This window comes from Anastrepha ludens, chromosome 6, assembly GCF_028408465.1.
Source record: "Anastrepha ludens isolate Willacy chromosome 6, idAnaLude1.1, whole genome shotgun sequence".
Classification (NCBI taxonomy): Eukaryota; Metazoa; Arthropoda; class Insecta; order Diptera; family Tephritidae; genus Anastrepha; species Anastrepha ludens.
The window spans coordinates 97,481,275-97,503,088 of NC_071502.1; the positions used below are offsets into that span (position 1 = coordinate 97,481,275).

The 21,814-nt window shown below is 34.6% G+C and overlaps 1 protein-coding gene across 11 annotated transcripts in view; it reads left to right on the forward strand.

The window, feature by feature from the left end:
• The window catches only part of LOC128867934 (kinesin-like protein unc-104), a 153,759-nt gene that overhangs the window by 71,791 nt on the left and 60,154 nt on the right, over positions 1-21,814 (forward strand). The window contains exons 1-2 of one of the 11 annotated variants that reach the window (XM_054109563.1): positions 7,193-7,897; positions 14,028-14,256. The exons of 7 other annotated variants lie outside the window; for them this stretch is intronic. The gene's annotated coding sequence lies outside the window, so the exon portion shown is untranslated. Of the gene's footprint in view, positions 1-7,192; positions 7,898-14,027; positions 14,257-21,814 lie in introns of those variants that run through there. 3 more of the 11 variants (XM_054109564.1, XM_054109565.1, XM_054109566.1) reach the window with 3 other exon arrangements.

A 21,814-nucleotide genomic window follows, 5' to 3' on the forward strand; every position in this document is an offset into this window, starting at 1 on the left:
TAAATTATTTTAGTTATCAATCCGAATTTTGCATGGACAGAGAAGCAGATATTAGTTTAAATTATTTCGGATACTTTTCCTTGTAGACTAGTGTTATTATAAACTTTATTTGCATTTGCAATTAATCCATACAAATTCCGTAATTTAAAATTTGTGGCCAAAATATTAAAATTTTTAAATAGTGAAATAACAAATAATTAAGATTTGAATGGGGATGGCACAAAGGCATGAAGCCTGACCATAGGATTTTTCACATCCACACAGACGGCTCTAAAACTTTAAACGGAGTAGGAGCGGGCATTTACTGCTCAAAACTAGGGATAAGGCAGCCTATCAAGCTGCCAGACCACAACAGTGCTTTCCAAGTGGAAGTTTTTGCTGTGGGGAAAGCTGCAGAGCTAGCCTACACTAGAATAAGAAAGAACTCAACAATTAATATATACGTGGAAAGTCAAGCAGCAATAAAAGCAATAAGCTCATATTCTATTAAATGCAAAAATGTTCAACGGAGCAGGGAGGCCATAGAAAGGCTAGCCGCAAACAGTAGACTGAATATCTGTTGGGTAACTCGTCATAAAGGCATTATGGGGAACGAAATAGTAGATGAGATAGCAAAAAGTGCTGTTAGACAACCTTTTGAGCAAGATAATACCATACCAAAATCGCTAAATACAATATACAATGAAATGGACAACTACATGAAAAGGCGAGTGGAAGTTAGGTGGACTAATCTGACCACATGCAAAACAGCAAAAGTCATGTGCAGAACTAACAACAAAACACTGACTTAATTCGTACTTACGCTCTCGCGAAAGGACTACAGAACTAACATAGATATGCTAACAGGTCGTAATCTAGTGGTTGCACATGCGTATAAGATAGGGATTGGTAACACGGACAAATGCAGAAAATGCAGAGAAGATGTTGAGGAGACTTTAGAACACCTTCTGTGCGTTTATCCGGCATTATTAAAAACGCGTTTAAAATGCCTGTGAGCCCCATTGTTTGAGGGTCTGGAGAACGTCTCAAAAGCGCATCTCCCAGCTCTGCTTAGATTCGCCAAAAGCGCTGACTTCCTACATGATGTCTACTTTCGGTATTCAAAGAGGTCGGTCTCCATCTGGTGTCGCTAGGGACCAAAAGGTCTATGCGTGGCTTATTACCAACCAGGCTAACCTAACCTAACCTAAGATTTGAAAATTTAAGTTTAGCAAACTAAAATTTAAAATAAATTAAAAAAAAATTCAAGCTCATTAAAGTCGATTAAATGCGAATTTCTTAATTTCGAAACTCAAATGTCAAATATATAATTGTTTTCTTAATTTTGTGTTTTAATTTGTAGTTTCTAATCAAGGTTTTAAATTTCCAAATAGCACCTTTTATTTTTGCCTATTGAATATCTATTCGTATCAAAAAGTTTCAAAACTAGAATACTTTAATTTTAAAATGTGAGAAAATCAAAAAATATAATATTGAGTTCGAAATTTAAAATTTTGAAATAGTGCCTTTTATTTGTGCTGATTTTAAATATCAATTCGCGAATAAAATATTTTAAACTAAAAAAAAAATGGAAAATTTTAATTCTTTAACTTTAAATAAAAAAAGAAAAAAAAAAATTAATATTAATTTTTTAATTTGAAAATTTTAGAGAAACAAATTAGTATCAAAATTTGAATCCCACATTTTCGAAACACGAAAATAAAAATTTAATTTTAAATAAATATTAAAAAAGTTGAAGTTCACGTTCCAAATTAAGGTAATTTCAAATTGTGAATGTATAATTGTTTTTTTTTCTGAATTTGAATTAAAATGTATAATTTTGAAAAAAAAAAAAAAATAATAATTGGCGCATACACTTCTGTTAGGTGTTTGGCTCCTCCTCCTCCTATTTGTGGTGTGCGTCTTAATGTTGTTCCACAATGGAGGGACCTACAGTTTCAAGCCGACTGTGAAAGCAAAATTAATAAAAAAAATATTTTTCTAATAGCGGTCGCCCCTCGGCAGGCAATGGCAAACCTCCGAGTGTATTTCTGCCATGAAAAAGCTCCTCATAAAAAATTTTGAAAATAATCTAACTAAAAAAAACTTTAATTTAAAATGTTTAATGTCGAAATGGTATATTTTTTTTTTTTTGCTGATATTGGATATTAGATTTAAATTTTCTTAATTTACTACGCATGTCAAGGTTTTGAAAATAAAAAATTAAAGATCTAACAATTTTTTTTCAATTAAAAATTTCTAATTTCGGAATTTAAATTTTTTTTTTCAAAAATTATTATTTCAATAAATTATTATTTTAATAAATTATTATTTTTCTTCAAATGTATATCTCAACTCCATCGGCGACTGGTTGTTGGCTAATGCCTATTGATTATGCACTAATGACTATTCACTATTGACCATTGAATATTGACTATTGACACCTGATTATTGATGATTAAATACTGTATTATTGTATTGTACTATTATTAATTATATCGATCATAAATTCTTCTATCCAACATATCAATAATCTACATGTGCACGTATGTGGTTGTGCACACAAAGCTATGTGCGAAATTCGCATAATTCAGCAGCCAGAATGCCGAACTCTGGTTGGCGAAAGCATGACGCACACGCGCATACAAACGACCGTTCATATGTAACTGAACCTATTCATGTATGAGTAAATATGTTAGCATGTCAGCTTCACACATTATTCATATCTACAGAGAATTGCATAGCCTGCTTGCATTGCAATATTTGTTGAATTGAATTTTGTCGGCAGCTGTGGAACACTGCTTTCACGGCATTTGTTTGTTTGTATTTGCATGGATGTAAACACATTTGTGTGTAGGCGTGTTCTAGGCAAATAATTCCAGGAATGGAGATGTGAGGTGATTTTACAGCTGCTGTAGCGTGGAAATTTCGTGGTGTGACTCTGAAATTGCCAATAAAAAAACTGATTGCAATGGAATTTTTTCTGTGCCCAAGGCAGCACTCATACGCCATGTAGGACCAGTTTGCAAGTTAATCTGTGCAGAGTTATTTGACTCGACATGGAATATAGTACAATTTTTTGTAATATTTGCTATTTCTGAAAAAGAGAGAGATAATTAAAAACAATAATAAAAATTTATTACTACGGCGGCCGCCTTAGCCGAATGAGTTGGTGCGTGACTACCTTTTGGAATTCACAGAGAGAATCTCGGTGAAACACCAAAATTAAGAAAAAGTTTTTTCTAATAGAGGCCGCCCCTCGGCAGGCAAACATCCGAGTGTATTTCTGCCATGAAAGAGCTCCTCATAAAAAATATCTGCCGTTCGGAGACGGCTTGAAACTGTAGGTCCCTCCATTTGTGGAACAACATCAAGACGCCACAAATAGGAGGAGGAGATCGGCCAAACACCCCCAAACACCTAAAAAGGGTGTATGAGCCAATTACATGTATATATATATATGGAAATTTAAAATAATAAACAGCTTCGAGAGGTATTCGGAAAAAGCATCCATTGATTAAGTTCAAATACTCACATCTGTCCTTCAGACAAACAACCGGCCCAACTACGTTAAAGGGAAGAGTAGCTGAACAGACTTACCCCTTAGACTCAAACCCGCTCAATAGAAGCAAATCACATTTTACGAACTTTTTGCTAACCTCATAAAACCTGAAAAGTTTGCTCAAAATAACCAACGATTTAATGAAATGTTCACAGATTTGTGTGGCGAACTTTTTTGTTCATGTGGGAAAACATTAAATTAATGCCTGGTTATTTGCTTAGCTAAGTAGTCAAGTGAGCTCCGCCAACTAACTCCATATATGAATACGACATGAGGGAAAACATAACCTCAATGTCAGCAGACCAATAAAAATATTTCCATTGCCAAAGATTAGAAGTTGACGACAGCAGGCAAATAGGCGCTCGTACAGCAAGAAAAATGTAGATGTGTGAGAATGCGAAAGAGTGTGCGTGCGTGTGTGCGTATTTGTGTGACAGTCGAAGAAATGTAGCAATAAAAGTAGCTGCAAATATGTAATTTGAAAAAAGGAAATAATTAAAGAAAGAGCTGTGACAGCTGATGGGGGAGAAAAGAGTAGAAAGCAAAATAACCGAAATGGGTGTCTATTTCTTGAAAATATCGAAATGTCTTGACACTGCCTATGAAATGAAGAGTATTCAATGGATTCCAATGACATTTATGGGCATACATACATACACACATATACACATACATACATGTATTCATAGAAATCAATAAAAATTTCATTTTACGTCATTCCGTTGTTTTATTCCGCCTCGCTAAGTGATGCTTTGGTTACTCACATACAAAATGACTGTAAATAGTGATGCAGTTGTTGTTGTTTTAGTTTAATGCTGCTATTTCACATTGACAGTGATGTTGATGACGAGCCAAATGACGCGTAGTGTAGCGTCAAATGATGTCGCTGTGCGACGATGATAAACTCAAGCATACAGAAGTGTGTGTGTGTGTGTTTGGGTGAGTGAAAATGATTGCCTTTGGCAGCAATATTAAAGGACATTTTGTTAACCAAGCAATAGGCGGTGGCAGTAGCCGCAGCAGCTGCCAAAATTTATTGAATTTTAATGACATTTTGTACAATTTCTTTTCTGTTTTGTTGTTGCTTTTTATTAGTGCTTTATTTGTTGGCAGACAGGCTCAATATTGTCATAATGGCTATATTAGTTCAAATGATGGGATTTGCACACACATACATACATGTTGCTTTTGCGATGTCAAAAAAGTGCTTGAGTGTGTGAGAAAGAAGAAGAAGAAGAGATATATTGTATATCAAGTAGTATATAACACAAATAGAAGAAAAATTAAATAAATATTATATAAAAAAATAAAATTAAAAAATGAAAATAAAAAAAATAAATTAAAAAAATAAATAAAAATAAAAAAATTTAAAACAAAAATAGTAATAAAATTAAAACAATTTTTTTATTATTTATGTTATTTTCTTCCATAATTTAACAAAATTATTAAGTTTCTACTTTCTTTTTAATTTTTTGCTGCTGATTTGAAATATTTTGCGCATTTTCCGTTTTTTATGAACTGGTTAAAATTGAGTTTTTTAAGTGCTTATGCATAATTTAAGTTGGCATACTCACTTTTCCCACACTCACGTCAAATGGTAATTTAATACTCTCATATCTGCTTATTAGAAGAGCGTAAGCGCAAATTCCCAAAGGCGCATGCGTCAAGCAGAGGGTACTTGTTTTTTGATTTATTGAAGTGAAACAGCGAGCTTGCACAGTGTTTGCAAATGCTTTTAAAATTGGTAAAAATATTTTATTAAAATCGGAAATCAAAATTATTTGCGCAGTGTTTGCAAATGCTTTTAAGATTAGTAAAAATTACTAATAACTTTTGCCGCTGGCGCTCTCGCTAACGCACCTTTCAGAAAAATTAAAAATGGGGTGATGCTGTTATTTTTATGTTTTTAAAGATGAATGAAAACGAAAACAATAAATCTTGAAAATTCATAGCTAACGGAATCTGTTTGTTTCACTTTTCTGCCCTTCATTAAACTCGCTAAGTGGAGTGAAGGGATATACACTCGCCATCTCAAAACCGTAAGCAGTCGGGCCTCGTATTGCACGCGGTCGTTGAAAAAACCTGGTTTTCGACTAAAGCCTAACCCTTAGCTCACCTCTGGTTCCAAGCGCCACATCCTGGAAAACCGTGCTGACTCATTGGCTAATTTTTTCGATGGTTTCTGAGCCACCACGATTTATTTCTGTGTTCTTGAGTCAGACAGAGAAATTGCATAATTGGTGGAGCAGTCCTGTGCAACAGGGATTGCAGTGGATTAACCGACAGACCAACGATCCAACTTTTGAAACTCCCCGAAAGGAAACTGCGACTACTTCAAATCCTGGAGCCTTTTTGGCAGCAGAATAGAGCTCAGGTAGGCGTCTGTCTCCACATTAGGAGCGATCTTTAAGTCAGGTTGGTCGGTTCGCAGGTCTAAGCTGGCAGCCCCAGTAGCCGATTCGCATGCGTAACCTAATCAACTGCCTATCTAAAATTTACTGATTACTGCAAGGTTGCCCCGTACTTTACTGTGGCATAAGAGGAATAAATAAAAAATAAAAATAAATAAAACCCAAACCTTACAAAAAAATATGAAAGCCATCAGTGAGTTTTTTTTTGTCTTCCAAAAATATTTAAACATTAAACAATATATTCGCTTTCTGCTCCAGAAATAATTTCGCTTTCTTTTCGAAGTTATCAAATGAGTTATTTATAACCTTTTTAGAAAGTTTATTTTGTGTGATCGCCCCAGCTGCTTGAATGGCTTCAATGAACTCGCAACCCTTCCTCAAATAAATGTTTTTTCTCTCTTTCTTATATTTATTAATTGTTTCTCCAAACATCAAAATTTAGGTTTCACTCTTTTTCATTGAATTTCTTTTTTTTAATAATATTTTTCCCCCTTTTTCATATATACTTCGTTTTTTCTTACCCTTAACTTTTACGTTTTCTCTTCATAATATATTTTCTGTGTTTTTTTTTAAATACATATTTTTTGTAACTTTTCATGTCTATGGAGATTTTCTCCATAACCACAAATTTTAGATTTTTCTCCATTTATCCTTTTCGTATATCCAAAAATTTTTTTTCAAGTGAATCTTTTTGTTCCTTTTTCATAGAACAAACTTTAGGTTTCTTCAAATTTTCAAAATTATTTCAAATAAATAGTTTTTCTCTTTTTTTATTACTTACATAGTTTTCAAAGAATTTTTTTTCTCTTCATATTTTCTAAATTTTTTTAAATAGATGTTTTTTTATATTTATTAAATTTATTGATTATATTATATATTAAATTCTATATTAAATTTTCTCCACACAAAAATATTAGTTTTTCTCTTTTTTATATTTTCTACCTTTTTTTTCAAATAATTTTATTTCTATTTTCATTTTTATTGCATTTTGTTCTTACAACTCACTTTATGATTTTCTTTTGTTCACATTTTCTTTATTTTTTCACATGTTTTTTGCTACATACTTATAAATTTCTTTTTTTGCGCCACTGTGCTTAACTTTTGCCTTCGTATTCTTTCATCACCCTCGTAGCCGTCCGTCGTTGTGGTTGTTATTGTCGTTATCGTCTTCGTCATCGTTGTCATCTCTGCTTGACTCATTCGAGCAGCGCGTTTCAGGTTACTATCGCCTGGCTTACCCTTAATCCTCGTAGTACTCGGTTGCTCGCAGCTCGTGTCAGGTTGGTTTTTTTCGTTTTCGCGTAGACTGGAACAAAGTGCTCGCTATTGATTTTGTACAGAAAAGAAAATTTATAAAAGTGCAAAGTGCAAAGATTTTTTAATAGCAGATTTGAAAACAAATAAATACAGAAAAATGTGAGAAAAAGCAATTGAAATATTTAAAATCCATATTCGTTGTTATGAAAGTGCTGTTCGAGGACAAGAAAAGTGCGCATAGAAAAAATTATTTCAATCTCTGTTATACCAGCTGAAATTTTTTTTCAAGAGTCTATACTGTATACGTTGGCCTTTGCTGGTTGGCTGACTGTGTAAATTTGTATAACTGTGGCTGCAATTTTGTATACGTGTGTGTAATGGCCATGCCCTGCACACAAAATACCTGCTTCGCCCCTCCGGAAACACTTCAATGTGCCCCTTTGGCTACTTGCTGCTATTCGCACTATTTCTAACATCAATTTTGGTCTTTTTGATATTGACTGCGACGGCTACAAAGGAGTCCTTATTGGAAATTTTTTATTTAGAAAGCGTGCAACAACAAGAACAACTATAGAAAATAAGAAATATAACATAAAAGAACCAAGACATTTATACTCCGAAAGAAAGTGACCTGCGGAAAATTTATTTATTAAGTTTTTACGTATACTTCTCCTCAGTTTGGCAATTGGTAAAAATAAAAATTATATGCTCAAAATTTGTATTTAACGAAATTTGTCATCATTTACGAATCGAACAATTTTCACCACATTATTTTAGATTTTTTTTTAATTTATTTTGATTTCTATTAGCCTTCGATTATTAAATTTTTACATCTTTACTTTATGTCATCATTTCAATTACTTTAATTTTTCTCCCTAAAATGAAAATCTTGAGTACAATCAAATGACGAAGCATGAAAACATGTTAGTGAAAGATGTGTAATATACTTATAGGCGCATAAGTTAGGTTAGGTTGAACTGGTAGGCCAAGTAATGGCTGCACATAGAACGAACACTTTCAGAGTGTTAGTAGTAGGCGCTCAAGCTCTCTTTAAAAATATTTCAGCGCATAAGTTTGCTTTCTGTACCGAAAACAATTAATTCGTTGCATACTTCTAGGTGCTAGTGTACTCAAATTGAAAAATTCCTTACTTGCTTTAGGGCGCCCTGGCGTACTCAACTAAGAAAATTAGCTCAGTGCTCAATTCTAGTTGAGTCACAATATCATTGCCTGCTTTTAGGTGCTCAGCTTTCACTCCTGCACACTCACCTTCAGCGCTCCTTCCCTTTCACTCTCTCTCTCTCTCTCGTCCGTGTGTGCTACAGCCAAAGTAACTGAATGTGAAAATTTCCAACATGAAAATTTATTGTTAAAGGTCATGACAATGCAAACAACATAAAGTCTTACACACACACAAATACACACACAGAAAGAAGCAGGGAAAAAACATAAATAAGCACTTATTCATTTAATGGCATTGTAGCGCATATCCTGCTTGTCGTAGCAAGCGTTAAAATGCTAGCAAAACTTTGTGTTTGTGCGTGGTGGCTTTAAATTCCGCGTTGAATCAGCAGCAGCGCCTTGAGGTATGCCATGTTATTTACACAATAGTTTTCAAAGCACCCATTTGATGTTGAGTATATAAAGAGAAGTAGTTTTTAGTGATATGGCAAACCTTGTAGTCTAAGTGACAGATTTTGTTTGTTAGTCCTTGAAAAGTCACTTTGCCATGGACCAATGACGACGCCAATCAAATTAGAGATTCGAAGTAAGTGGATGCCAAGAGTTAATAGAAGTTTGAAGGACGCACAGTGTAACTGTAACGAAAGCAAAACAGGCAGTTATTTAAATATGGAATTTGATGTATATACAGGTTGAGGGACTTAAAAGTAGGATATATGGAAATAACTGTGTTTGCTAGAGGACACTAATTTAGTAATTAAAGCAACATAAATTAAACAAATATACTTTTTCTATAAATTTTTGACGTTTGCTGTTGAAGTGACAGTCCATAGCCTGGTCGGGTAGTTTCTGTAACTTATGCCCATCAGTCGACCACTGATAATAATACCTACTTTTAGGCGCTATAAATTTAAGCTGATCTGTTCCATGAAGCATTGAAGCGAGTGAGAAATTCTAAGCAAATATATAATTAAATCAGACACTGAAGTCATTCTTTCATGGTCCTTTTAGAACTTACCGCGGCTAATGAATGTGGAAGATATTCAGCACTACCCCTTAAACAAATACACATCGGCGCAAATCTAGCCACATTTTTTGAGAGTTGTCGTCAACTACTTGGGTCAAATGTGAGGACTTGAGATGAGCGGTAATGGAACTTGGTGTAGCCACAGATGTTACGATAATGTTGAGAGGACGACTCTCGATTATTCTGTGCAAATTATTTTGTGTAGAACTTCTTAGATGTAGATATTTATGAAAAAATTCTATTTATAATACCAAAGCGATTGTTTTAAACAGGCAACGAGGAATCTGCGAAAAATTATTTAGGGTATATAGATATTAGTCACACATTTAGAGTCCTTGGAATTATTGTTTCCCTGATGTCATGCATTTCTTATATGGAGAAAATAGGCAACACCGCCAGCGAAAAAAATGGAGGAAATCAAAGAAATTTTTTTCCAACTCGAAACTTGCACTTTATTGCATCCCAAAAATTTCTCTAAGAATTTTAATTAAAAACCGTCGAATTGTAGTGAAAAGTTTGCGAAATTTTTCCAATTCTTACAGAAAGCGTGAAGTTTGGTTTTAAATGATTTTTGTTAGAAAATAAGCTCCACTTTTATTCAAAATTAGTAAATGTTAACAAAAAGGAAGCAGAATAGACAAAACTAATACAAATGTCGAGGCATGATATTAGCAGTCTAGCCTAACTATCGATTTGGGTCTTAGCTCGACTAGCAATGTGCTTGAAAACTGTAGAGTACTTCCTTCTCTACAAAACGACTGGACGCTTTTATGTAAAATTGCATCAAATTTATGATATCGTGTCTCGAAGATTTGTACGTTGAAACTGGAACCGGAACCATTTTTCGACTTTGTCACTAGCGCCATTTGATCAGTATTCGAAAAATTTGATCAGTATCTAAAAATATCTGATGCTGAATACTCAATTCAGCAGCTCTGACATCGTCGGATTAGGTTGTTGTTGTTGTTGTTGTTGTTATTGTTATTGTAGCAGCATAAAAATTCCCCATATATATACAGAGAATGCTGCTGAAGTGACAGCCCTTGGGCGGTTATAAAGCCGGGTCGTTCCGTTTACTTAGAACCGACTGTCGTGTGAACGCAACAGGTCGCGCATTCTGCTTCTTCATTTAAAAAAATTCCCAAATGCGACATCTAGGTTGAAAAGTTCTGATTAAGCACTTGGCAGATTAACATGGACATGAAGTCACTTCTCTTGTGTCGTTTTTCTTTCTCAGCGCTTGACTATGAAAACTTCTCTTTTTGCATCTTTACAGAAACCTTTAAAAGAATAGCTGCCACGTGAAAAGAACTTAACCGATTTTGAAAACCATTTATATATACCGCTTCGAATTTTAATCAATTCTGTCAATGGGCCTCTAGACTCCTCGGCGAAATTTTACAATTAACTGTAGTAAAAAACGCGACTCGTCAAATTACTGCATGCACTTGATGAGTTGTTGTATAACTAACTCCGGCCTATTTCAATAGATTTTTACCCCACAATCTCCAAGGCATACAAGCCATCGAGATATGTGTGCGGGAATGTGTCCATAGGAAAATGAGAGGAGTCCACTTTACATGTTTTCAGATCGTCAGGCGGATTTGAAGGCCTTTCTATCAACTGTGATCACTTCAAACATAGTAAATGACGACCTAAACTTTCTGAACTCTTTAGGGAACTTCAGCACAGCTTTATTAGTTTGGGTTCCTGGACACGAGAGACATGAAGAAAATGAAATGACTGATCGTCTAGCTGGAAAAGGGGCAAAAATGCGTCTAACTGGCCCTGAGCCTTTTTGTGGATTTAAAAAAGGTCACATTAACGAATTTCTCTAAAAGTGGGAGAAGAAGAAATTCGTTGGACCCTGGCGAAATTCTATCGATTGGCGACAAGCGAAATAATTCCTAATTCCGAACACAGGAATTTCTGAAAAGCTACTTTCGCTCAGCAGAGCAGACTTAAGACTTTTAACTGGTAACTTTAGCCTGTACTGTAGGCCACTGTAGCCTGAGATATCACTTAAACAAAATTGATCTCTTTGAAAACATCTTCTGTCTATTCTATGAAATGGATGCGGAAAATTCAGGACACTTTCGTTGCGAATGTCCTGCACTAAGCAGAAAAAGGCTATGCCGCCTTGGTGGCATTGCTGTGCACTCATTGGAAATTATGGAGCAATAAACCCCAGAATGTGCTAAAATTTTAAAAAATCTTAAAATATAGGGAAACTCAGCAGGTTTTGCACAATAGAACTTATTTGGTCGCAGTGTTCAGTAGCCTAATAACAACAACTCAAGCCGTAAACAAAGTAATTATCTTCGCGAGAGTGAAGAGTGCCACACATGGCCACGTCAAAGTCTCGATACAAATTTAGAGTAGTCTCGTTTAGGATAAGTTAATGCAGGGAGCGTCTAATTACTAGTTCTGACTCAGCTGAATTAGGTTGAATACCTCTGGGACTAAAATCTGCCTGTGCTTTCTCCTCTTCTCTGATTTTTGTTGAACAAAGGCCAGTGTAAGGAAAATCTAGTATCTGTTCTCACGAGCATACGAACCATCAGCGGAGACTGTGGACTGTGAGGTACGGTACACTAGACAGGGCTAGTTTACTGGAGCTGACGAGATCTAGGACACAACCGATTGACAATTACTGGACCAGACAGTGTATAGACGGACAATAAACGACATTCATCAGGACTGTAGCAGACTAAACTTCTACCTATCCAGAATTGACCCTGACATACCTAACATATGTCCAGCATATGAAGGCACCCCGCACGACACTAACCCCTTTTCACATGGCCCATCAAACCCTCTCATCTAACACCCGTCTCCCTCTGGACGCAACCTGTCGAAACAACAAGTTTCCTGGACCTACCGTTAGATGAGCTAGACGAAGATTACCGGTGATTTATAAACAACTCAGATTCATCGAAATGTCCGCGAAGAGTTTAAAGAGGAGTTCGCTATGTGATACGCATTCTGACTCTCCGGTTTTTCTGTACGTACTTTCGATGTTTTCTCTTTTATATTTTCATCCATCTAATCAACTACATTCGACTCATTGCTTCTTTGATAAAATAACAGCGTAACAAAAGGGTATCTATTGGATCTCTAAGACATAATATACTTTCTTCTTTAGGATTTGGAATCTCACTATTTGGTTGTAACTTACTAATTTCTTATATTTTAATAGAGGACCTAATAGTTTCCTCGAAGGTTGTATGTATAGGCGAATCTTGGCTGTTTTATAAAGATTTGGTATTTATAGGGCGCAGAAGTAGTAACCGACGAAACTACAAACTGATCTCAATGATAGGTCCGTTTTAGTTAAAAAAAAAAACATTTTTTCGGAGAGTATGCAAAATTTAGGAAACTAATTTTGATTCGAAAAATATGAATTATCGGCTTTATATGTAGGAAATCGTCATTTTAGTTGACAAAAATGTTTTGAAAAGTTGTGTGAATTCTCGCCCTTATATGCAGGGAAACGAGAAGTTTGTTAATTCTGGAAAAATAAAGTTAAGATTTTTTCATACGATTTTTCTTTTTTGACAATTTTCGATTTTTCCGTTTATCCGTCGCTCATTTTGGTCCATCTAAATGTGCATGCGTTCACACATTTGCACGCCAAGTGTTCAGTAATTTAGTGCAAATCAGCTAAACATTTAACATAAAATAAACATCATATTTTTATAAAAAAAATTATTACAATTTTAATAAAAGAATAAAATATTTTGTGCATTTCACGCATTTTCCGAAAAGCAGAAAAAGTTATATAGTGCGCCTCTTTGGCGAAAGTGTGTTTAGATTTGTATCATGCTATCTCGCTCATGCAGTGTATTAACGTGGATTATGCGCGCTCATGTACTCTCCATCACCCTCCAAAGCAGCTATCCTTTTCTGCACAATATTGCTCTCTCGTATGACACAACTATAACTATGCAAGACAACTATCTCTTTTCAACACAATATTTTTTTTTTACTGATTTATATACAAACTTTTGCTCATTTTTCGCTTCCAGTCACTCATTTTCTCAAAATGTTCTCTTTTTTTCTCTGCAATACTTTCGACTCATTAGTTTTGTTTAGATTTTGAGCGCTCAATGAGTTCGATGTGAAACGAAGTGTTATAGAAATACGAGCGCATTAACGAGTGTGAAAACGAATACCTTTACTTCGGCTGTGTTTGTTATTTGTATAAGGATTCAAGTGGCAAATCGTTGTAACGGTTTCGTGCTTACGGTCAGCGGACGCAGTTGACGCGCAAAGAAAAACAAAAAAATTTAAATTGAAAATTAATTTAGAAAAGTTTAGTATGCAAAATGTTTAAAGCTCGGGGAAAAGTAATAGCAATGGAAATAATAAAATGAGACGAAAACAACGACGAATATGATTTCAGTTATTAATTAAATGAATTAAAAAAAAATGAAATATTTAATATATTTCTCATCATTCAAGAAGTGCTTCCGAAATCATTGCATTACATCCAAACAAATAGTTGCAAATTTTATTGATTTGCGTGGGAAATGTGCAAAATATTTTGGTGAAAGAGAAAAAATAGCTTAAGTTTAAAATATCAAATTTTTCTGTGAAAAAAATTCAGTTCTTTTGCAGCGCAATGAATTTTGTTAGTTCTTACGCCTGACAACTGTTTTAAGTTTAACTACTACGAAAATACTTTTACGAAAATTTCGAACAAAAAAACTAAGAACACAAATTTCATTAAGCAAAAGTGTAAAAATATGCAACTTCCAACGTTGATCAACTGTACGGAGGATTAAATCTGTGTGCTGTTTTGAAACAGCCAACTCCAAGAAAAAAAGGTCTTTAAGGTAAATGGAAGTATACAAAATTTAAGCAAATAAAAGAGAGAATAAATTTATTTTTAACACTGCTTTATTTTTTAATAAAAAAATATTTTAAATATTTTTTGGCTGACAAGATTCTCCATTAACCACAAGATTCTCCAATAAATCTACCATTTTTTTACAATAATAAAAAAAATATTTTTAAATAAAAGAAAATAGTGGCAAAAAAATATTTTTAAATCAAAAAAAATATTTTTTAATAAAAAAAAAATTATTTAATAAAAAAAAATTATTTAAATAAAAAAACAATATTTTTAAATAAAAAAAAATATTTTTAAATAAAAAAAAAATGTTTACTAAAAAAATATATTTTTAATAAAAATAATTTAATAAAGAAAAAATATTTTTAATTTGTAATAAGAAAATAAGCAAATAACTTTTTTTACTGTTATTATCAAAATTTATTTTATTATTGTTAGTATTTATTTATTTTATTATTATTGTTTATTTATTATTATTTATTTATTTTTAATTTAAGTTTACGAACGTCTTCAACCCAATGAAACAAAACAAAAATTTTTAAATACGATTTTTTAATATCCTCCGTAGTTTTTTAGTTGCCGAACTTAATATCTTTTAAGTTACAAATTTTCTCATTTAAGTCCCTTAGGCCAATTTACGTTCATATGCGAACGCTATTTAACATAAATATAAATTTATATAAAAAATATAAAAATAAAAAATATAATTTTTTTTTCGAAAAATTCGATTTCTCGAAAAATAAGCGAAATATCGAAAAATAAGAGTCGTACTTTTCGACTTGGATATTCAAAAATTCATAATAAACCGCTTAAAAATTAAAAGCACTTAGTATTTTTGTTTCTTCATTTAGATTATCACGAAAACTAAGAGAAATGCCGAAAAATTGTGTTTTGACTTAAGTATCGAATTCTATGAGAATACATCGAGTAGTAGCTTTTAAAATCTCTTAAGGCTGCTAATTTCGTGTAATAATCATTTTTTTAATTTCAAAACTTATTTGACACCCTCTACTAAAAGTCATTTTTAGAGTATCGTAATTGCCCTGCTGCAGTTGCTGTTCAAGACACAGAGAGGTGCACTTCGGCAGGAGAGCTCTTTTTAGTTCGCTTTGACTTTCGAATTCTTCTCCAATCGCTAGGCATTTGAAGAATTGCTCATGGAACTATGCAGCACTTTGACTAAATCGGGACAGTTACGGCAGCAACTCTTTACACTGTCTATTCTCTCGCTGTCTCTACAGCTACAAATATTATTTGACAAGAAATTCAGCCGTGCCAGCGAATTTGCCCATTAGATAGGACTCTGTGCATATATCGACCTCTGAATCGTACCAGGTTTTCACTAACATCTGACTAAATCTATTCGGTCACTTTACCTAGGAGGGTTCCTTTGCCATCTGCCAATTATTTGCGCAGGGAAAACAAGTCACAATCAAAGTATTTCTTAGAGAGAAATTGTCGTAAATTTAATTATAAACTCGACTTGGTTCTCAGAATAAAAAAATGGTAGATTAATTGGAGAATCTTCTCGTTGATGGAAAATCTTGCCAGCCAAAAAATTCACGCTTTAATTAATATATTTAAAAATGCCGATTTTCATTATATGTAGTGATCAAGCCAGAGTGACACTGCAGAAATTAGGTGGTCATGAGGGAATTTCTAAGTTACAGGCAACTCAAAGATAGCTTTGTTTCTTGAGTGGAGGGTTACCCCAATTTTCCAATGATTCTTCTCGCAAATTCATGAGAAAAACTAATTATGAAAGCAGCAGCCTAGCAGAGTGATGTGACCTAATTTACAGAAATATGCAGGGACGGTGCGCAGAACTTTGATTTGAATTATTAAAAAATTACTTTTCTTTGGCTTCTAATTGCAATAAATTGCAATGAAACTACTCAGCCTGTCGACAGCTTGACATCGGAGATGATTAGCTTATGGAAAGGCCTAGTGAATAGATAGTATTGTAGTACTAGAGCGAAAACAACAAAATAAATGTATTTTGTTCTGGCTTTTGGTTCCGAGAATATCAAAATATAGAAACAAATATTCACTTTTTAGAAAATTTTAAAAAAGTTTACAATTTAGAGACCAAGTTAATAGAAAAAAAGATCCAATCAGCTACTCCAATGTTAACATCTGTTCAATATTTTCGTCGTGCTGAATCCGATTACGATATCAAATTTGTTCTTTGGCATTCGACAGCTATTAAATCACCTTTCTCCAAAACTTATAAAAAAAAAACTTCCAAAAGGTAACGTCCCTTAGGTTTTAAGATTCGCCGTTCATGAATTTCAGGCCAAATTTAAATCTAAGAATGGACTAAATTCATATAGATGGTCTGATAAGCCCCAAAAATTATAACAACAGAATTTTAAGCAAAGGAACTTTTTAAAATAAAAACTCAGATTTTCAAAATACGTCTCTTAACAATTATATGGAAAAAATTAAATCACTTAAATGTCCACCATGAGCACGTCGATTCATGAATACCTAATTATTCAGAACGTCGAATAATATTATTCAGAATATCGATGAAGGTTAAAAATCATTCTTCAACACTTTGCGCTACAGCAGCAATTTTCCCAACAGAACGTCCAGCTTTTGGTCTGCCAGACCTTTTTCTAACCTCGAAAGAACCATTTTCTTTAGATTTTTTTACCTACTTTTGAAGAGTAAACTCATTTGGACGATTATTTCCATAAAAAAATTAGCGAACTTTGCGATTTTTTTGTTCTTAAAAATCGACCATTTTCATGTTTCATGGCGCATTCATTAAAGGTGCTGGCAGTAGACCAGCAACAATGTTTTGCACGCTTGATTGTCAAAGCAAAGTATTAGCAAAGTAGAGAAGAAAGAATGAATTCGCCTTGTTTCATTCTGTGCTCACAGCCACGTGGGCAGGACGAAAGAAGAAAAGACAATCAGCTGATTTATCGATACCACCTTTAATAGATTCGCCTCGATGTGTGTACTTGACAAATGTTAAAGATGAATAGAGAAAAACAGGTAACGTCTATGAATTATTCAGTACTGACATTTAAGCAACCCTTTATTTGAGCTATCTCAGAAGAGGTTGGACGTTCGGTAGCTGCTCTTGCCAGCAGAAAATAACTAATTTGCTACTTGTGAGCCTACCATAGCTGGTGGTAATTATCTTGACATATTTGTAAGTGTTGGACACTATGACACCGAATTCAGAGATGCGAATATATGACTTGCAAGCATCCCTCTCCCGCCGAGTCAGCAATTCATTTTATAATTTTGTTGAGAATTGTATAAAGTAGAGCAGGTGAATGAAGCTTAAGCTGATTTTGTGGCGATGTGTCATTTATTTACTCAGAAGAATACTACACCTCCATGTTGGTTCGTTGGTTGGTTAAAGTAGTGATTCTTCCAGAATCCAACTAGCGCTTCCGCACCATTTTGTAGCCAATTTCTCGTTATCAACTTGTTTAACAGTTATTTACAGCAAGACTATATCCAGTCTGTGCGGTTTTGGAACCTTATTAGTTTGTTGACATCTAAGCCAGACAGTTGCTCGAGACTCTCGAACAGCGGTTTGCCAGGGGTTAATATTCTGTCCTTCCATAGGGCAGGGCATTCACAGAGGAAATGGAAGATTGTTTCCTTTTTCTTCGGTTGTTTACAACTGTGACAGTATGTGTTGTGAGGGATACCCATTTTGGCTGCTTGTTCTCCGATAGACCAAAAGCCAGTTATGACTGCCGTTAGTCTCTAGACGTCCCGTCGCTTCGTGCTTATTAATGTCAACAATTGCTTGAGATTGTAGGTAGGCCATAACGTTCTGCTAATTTTGCATTTCGTCTGGTCTTTCCTTCAACAATCCGCGATTCGGAGGTATTTTTGGGAAACTATATTCTTGACTGCACCTGATGGTGTGAATATCGATTCTGCAAGAGCGTTATTCATGGCAGATCCCCCTCTTGCCAGTTCATCTGCTTTTTCGTTACCTACAATGTTCCGATGTCCCTGGACCCAGATTAAGGTAACTTTATGGTTTTCACTCAAGATGGTAAAGCTATTCCTACTTTGTTCCACCACTTAAAAGGTTGTAGCAGCCGAACCCAGTGCCTGGATTGCAGCTTGGCTATACGAAAGAATATCGATATTGTCCTTAAAAGAGAAATCTGCGATTAGTAGCCTACAAGTTTCCCCAATTGCCAGTACTTCCGCCCGGAAGACACTGCTGGTATTAGGGAGACGCACAGATTTCTCAATTTTCACCTCCATTACTTGTGCTTATAATTTGAATATTAATTATTTTGCAATATTTCAGAAACCTGCAGAGAATTTCAGATATCTGTACTAAACGAAGGAAGTCGCATTGATGCGCCTCCTTTAAAAATAATACAATTTGAAAAAAACCAAAGGTTTAGTAGAAGTTCCGGAAGATTTTTTGTAAAAATGTTAAATAGCATAGTTTACTGGACAAACACAAATGCTGCCCACCGCATACCCCGAAAATTGTAACCTACTGTGGCTAACATTGATAATTATAGTAATATACCCTTACTGTGTTGGGATTTAATCACTAAATAAATAAACAAATAAATGTAACTCTGTAATGTGTAATTTTAATTTTAAAGGCATTACTCTAACTCTAAATCACGACCGTGAAACAAATTTTACTTTACTATATCATCAAATTTTTTATTACTTGTTTCAAATACTAGTCGTTAGCAAGCTTTTTACACCCATAGCTATAAATTCATGGCTGAGGGAGTGCACCTTGAAGGGATTCCCTTTTTCGCTGCTACGCTGCTATGAGTCATGCGAAATCCGAAGGCACAAATACATGCCTGAAATGTGCTTGTATTGCTTGCAGCGGCAGTTGTTGGCAAATGCCTCTAAAGTTTATGTCGCTCGGTTTCCGTATTGGTTGGTTGGCAGTAGTTTTATCGCTCTTCATCGACAATTGTTTTTGTTCTTTTCTCACTGGTATTGTGCGGATGTCTGTAGAGATTGTGTGCCACTGCAATGTTATGACAATGCGCTGTTGGTTTTTACTACAATCATATAAGAGTGTCATACAATTTCAGCTACCCACTTGCCTTCCTCCTACTTTGCTCTGTGTTCCTTTTGTTGTTGCGTTGTTGGCATGAGTAGCTCGTTTCGTTTGTTTGTTTCTTCACTGTTATGAGCAAACAACAAAAGAGCGCTACTATTCTTATGTGTGTCAAAATACTCGTACACTCAGACTTCTACTCTTCTAAACAATATTTGTTGCGTATGCTCGCGCTTGTATTCCATAACTTTTGTTCTCAAAACTTATTCTAATCAGTGATTGAAATGTTATTGTTTTACGTTGAATTGCGCTGAAGTTGTCTACTCAACTATGAGGGGAAAATGAATACAATGAAAATGTCAAAGAATAATAGAGTAGAATTCGAAAATTTTTATGTGAGAGAAATTTTACTGTGAATTAAATTTATGAGGGAAAATTTGTGTATAGCGGAAATATTTGAAAAATAAATTACATTACGTCATTTTGACAAAGAAAACGAAAACCTTCTAGAAATATATTGAAAGAAATGCCATATCTTTTTATTTGGCTATGAGTGAGCCAGTTGTCGAAGGCAAAAACGAAGAGAGTTTACCTTACCTTACCAACTGTAAGAGCAGTGAAATTAGTTAATACATCTTTGCGAGAATTTATTTATTTATTTCTTTACCAATCAAATATATTTAAAAATAATTAGATTGCAACAATAAAGGCACTAGCGGCTATCGGCAGACACAGTGTAATATTAATTTCTGGCGTTCTGAACCTTGCTGGTGGGTAGGCCGTCACCGGATTCGCAAGGTTGCACGAGGGTCGTTTGAAAAGCCCGTGCAAAAATAAAAACTATTTACTTATTCGGGCTAAACCTTTTTGAAGTGAAACTTCTTAGGCATCGATGGACGAGCGAGAATGAAGAGTAAAATTTCAAGGCCGTGCAACGTTTTGTGCATTTTCGTTCCGCGAGAGAAAAAAAAGATATAACGTAGAAGAAAAGGGGAGATAGAGCCATGCCTTATATATATCTTAGATATACTTTTAGGTTATTTTTCCTGAGTTTTTCCTTGTGGTTGCTAATTTCTAGTGAGACCCTTCTCCGTTTTATGTAAATTTTGTCAATTTGTATTCTCTGCAAATTTTGTGCATTTATTTAGATACATATTCCTTCTCTCTATCTCTATCTCTCTCTCATTCTCTCTCGGGCCTTTTTTTCTCGCACTCGTTTTTTCGACAAAGTATCTTTTTAGGCTTATACACGTCCTCCAACGCTGCTCTAGTTTGTTGATCTCTTCCGAATAATAGGATTTGTCCAAGTCTGAAAAATATTCATTCGTTTCTGCACCCCTTGTTTGAATAGAATTTTTTCCCGCCAGCTATTTCATCAAATTGGCGGTAGATTGAGGAATAGTAGTCCTAGGGATCCCAAGGGTATTAAGTCGGGAGAATATGGAGGATACTAAACGAGTTGGAACCCCATTGCCAATAATTTCCCGACCAGAACTGCGGTGGCGTGAGCTGGTGCGTTGTCGTGAGGGAAAAGAAAAATCAATTACTCGACTTCCTCAATTCAACCGAATGGCAAACGCAAAGAAATGGACCGATTTGGCTGAAACTTGGTGTGTGTTCTTCCAAGAGGTGCTACTAACTAAATAAATGATAGGCGCCTGAAGTGCCATCTCTCTGACTTTGCGTATACTATTCAAACGACTTTCGAAATTTATGCCTAGTAGAGTTTAGCGGTGAGCTCAATAGGCTTCAATCGCACACTACCTTAGCGTTTAATAAGTCTAATGAAAATAAAAGTTTGCGCTTAGTGCGACTAAGTGTTATTTTTTAATGAGAAATTTAGTTTCGAACTTGAAGTTGTACGTAAATTGATGTTCCTTTGTGGAAGACGTGGATAATCCAGATCTATTTCTGTCTGTCTTCAAACTATCGAATAACAGCGCGTTAATGGCTTCTTTTGAGTTAATTTTTTTTTACAAGGAATTAATTTCTGGTTATAAAATATTCTCTCTTGAGTATAGAATTAGTTCTAAATAATCTGCTCTCAGGCCTTCTCCTTGAAACTAGGCCATGTAAAGTAACTTCTCCCAAAATTCAATTATATTTTTCCTATTAATTTCCATTTTTTCAATTTATTTATTTTTTCTATTTAATTTCTGATTTGAAAAAACTATTTTTCAACAATCATCTGCTGTCCTTCGGAAGCAACATAAAACTTAAGGGCGACTCTTCGCGCATAGGCATGCAAACACTCTAGAGTTACTACCCGCTAAAGACAGACTGTCGGCTGCAAGTTTGGGGAGCAATAACGGAACTAGACCTCGTCAGTCACTGCCACTTTACTTAGGCTGCAAGAAAATCGAGAAACTATAGCGTTTTTCAATAGGTGCGCTTCAACTTTTTTCCGATAGGGAGGGCGAAGGACGCAATATTTTTTATTTTTCGCTTGTCATTTGTAAACTTCATTAGTATACATTTCATCATGGAACGCTACACACTTGAGTAATGATTGCAA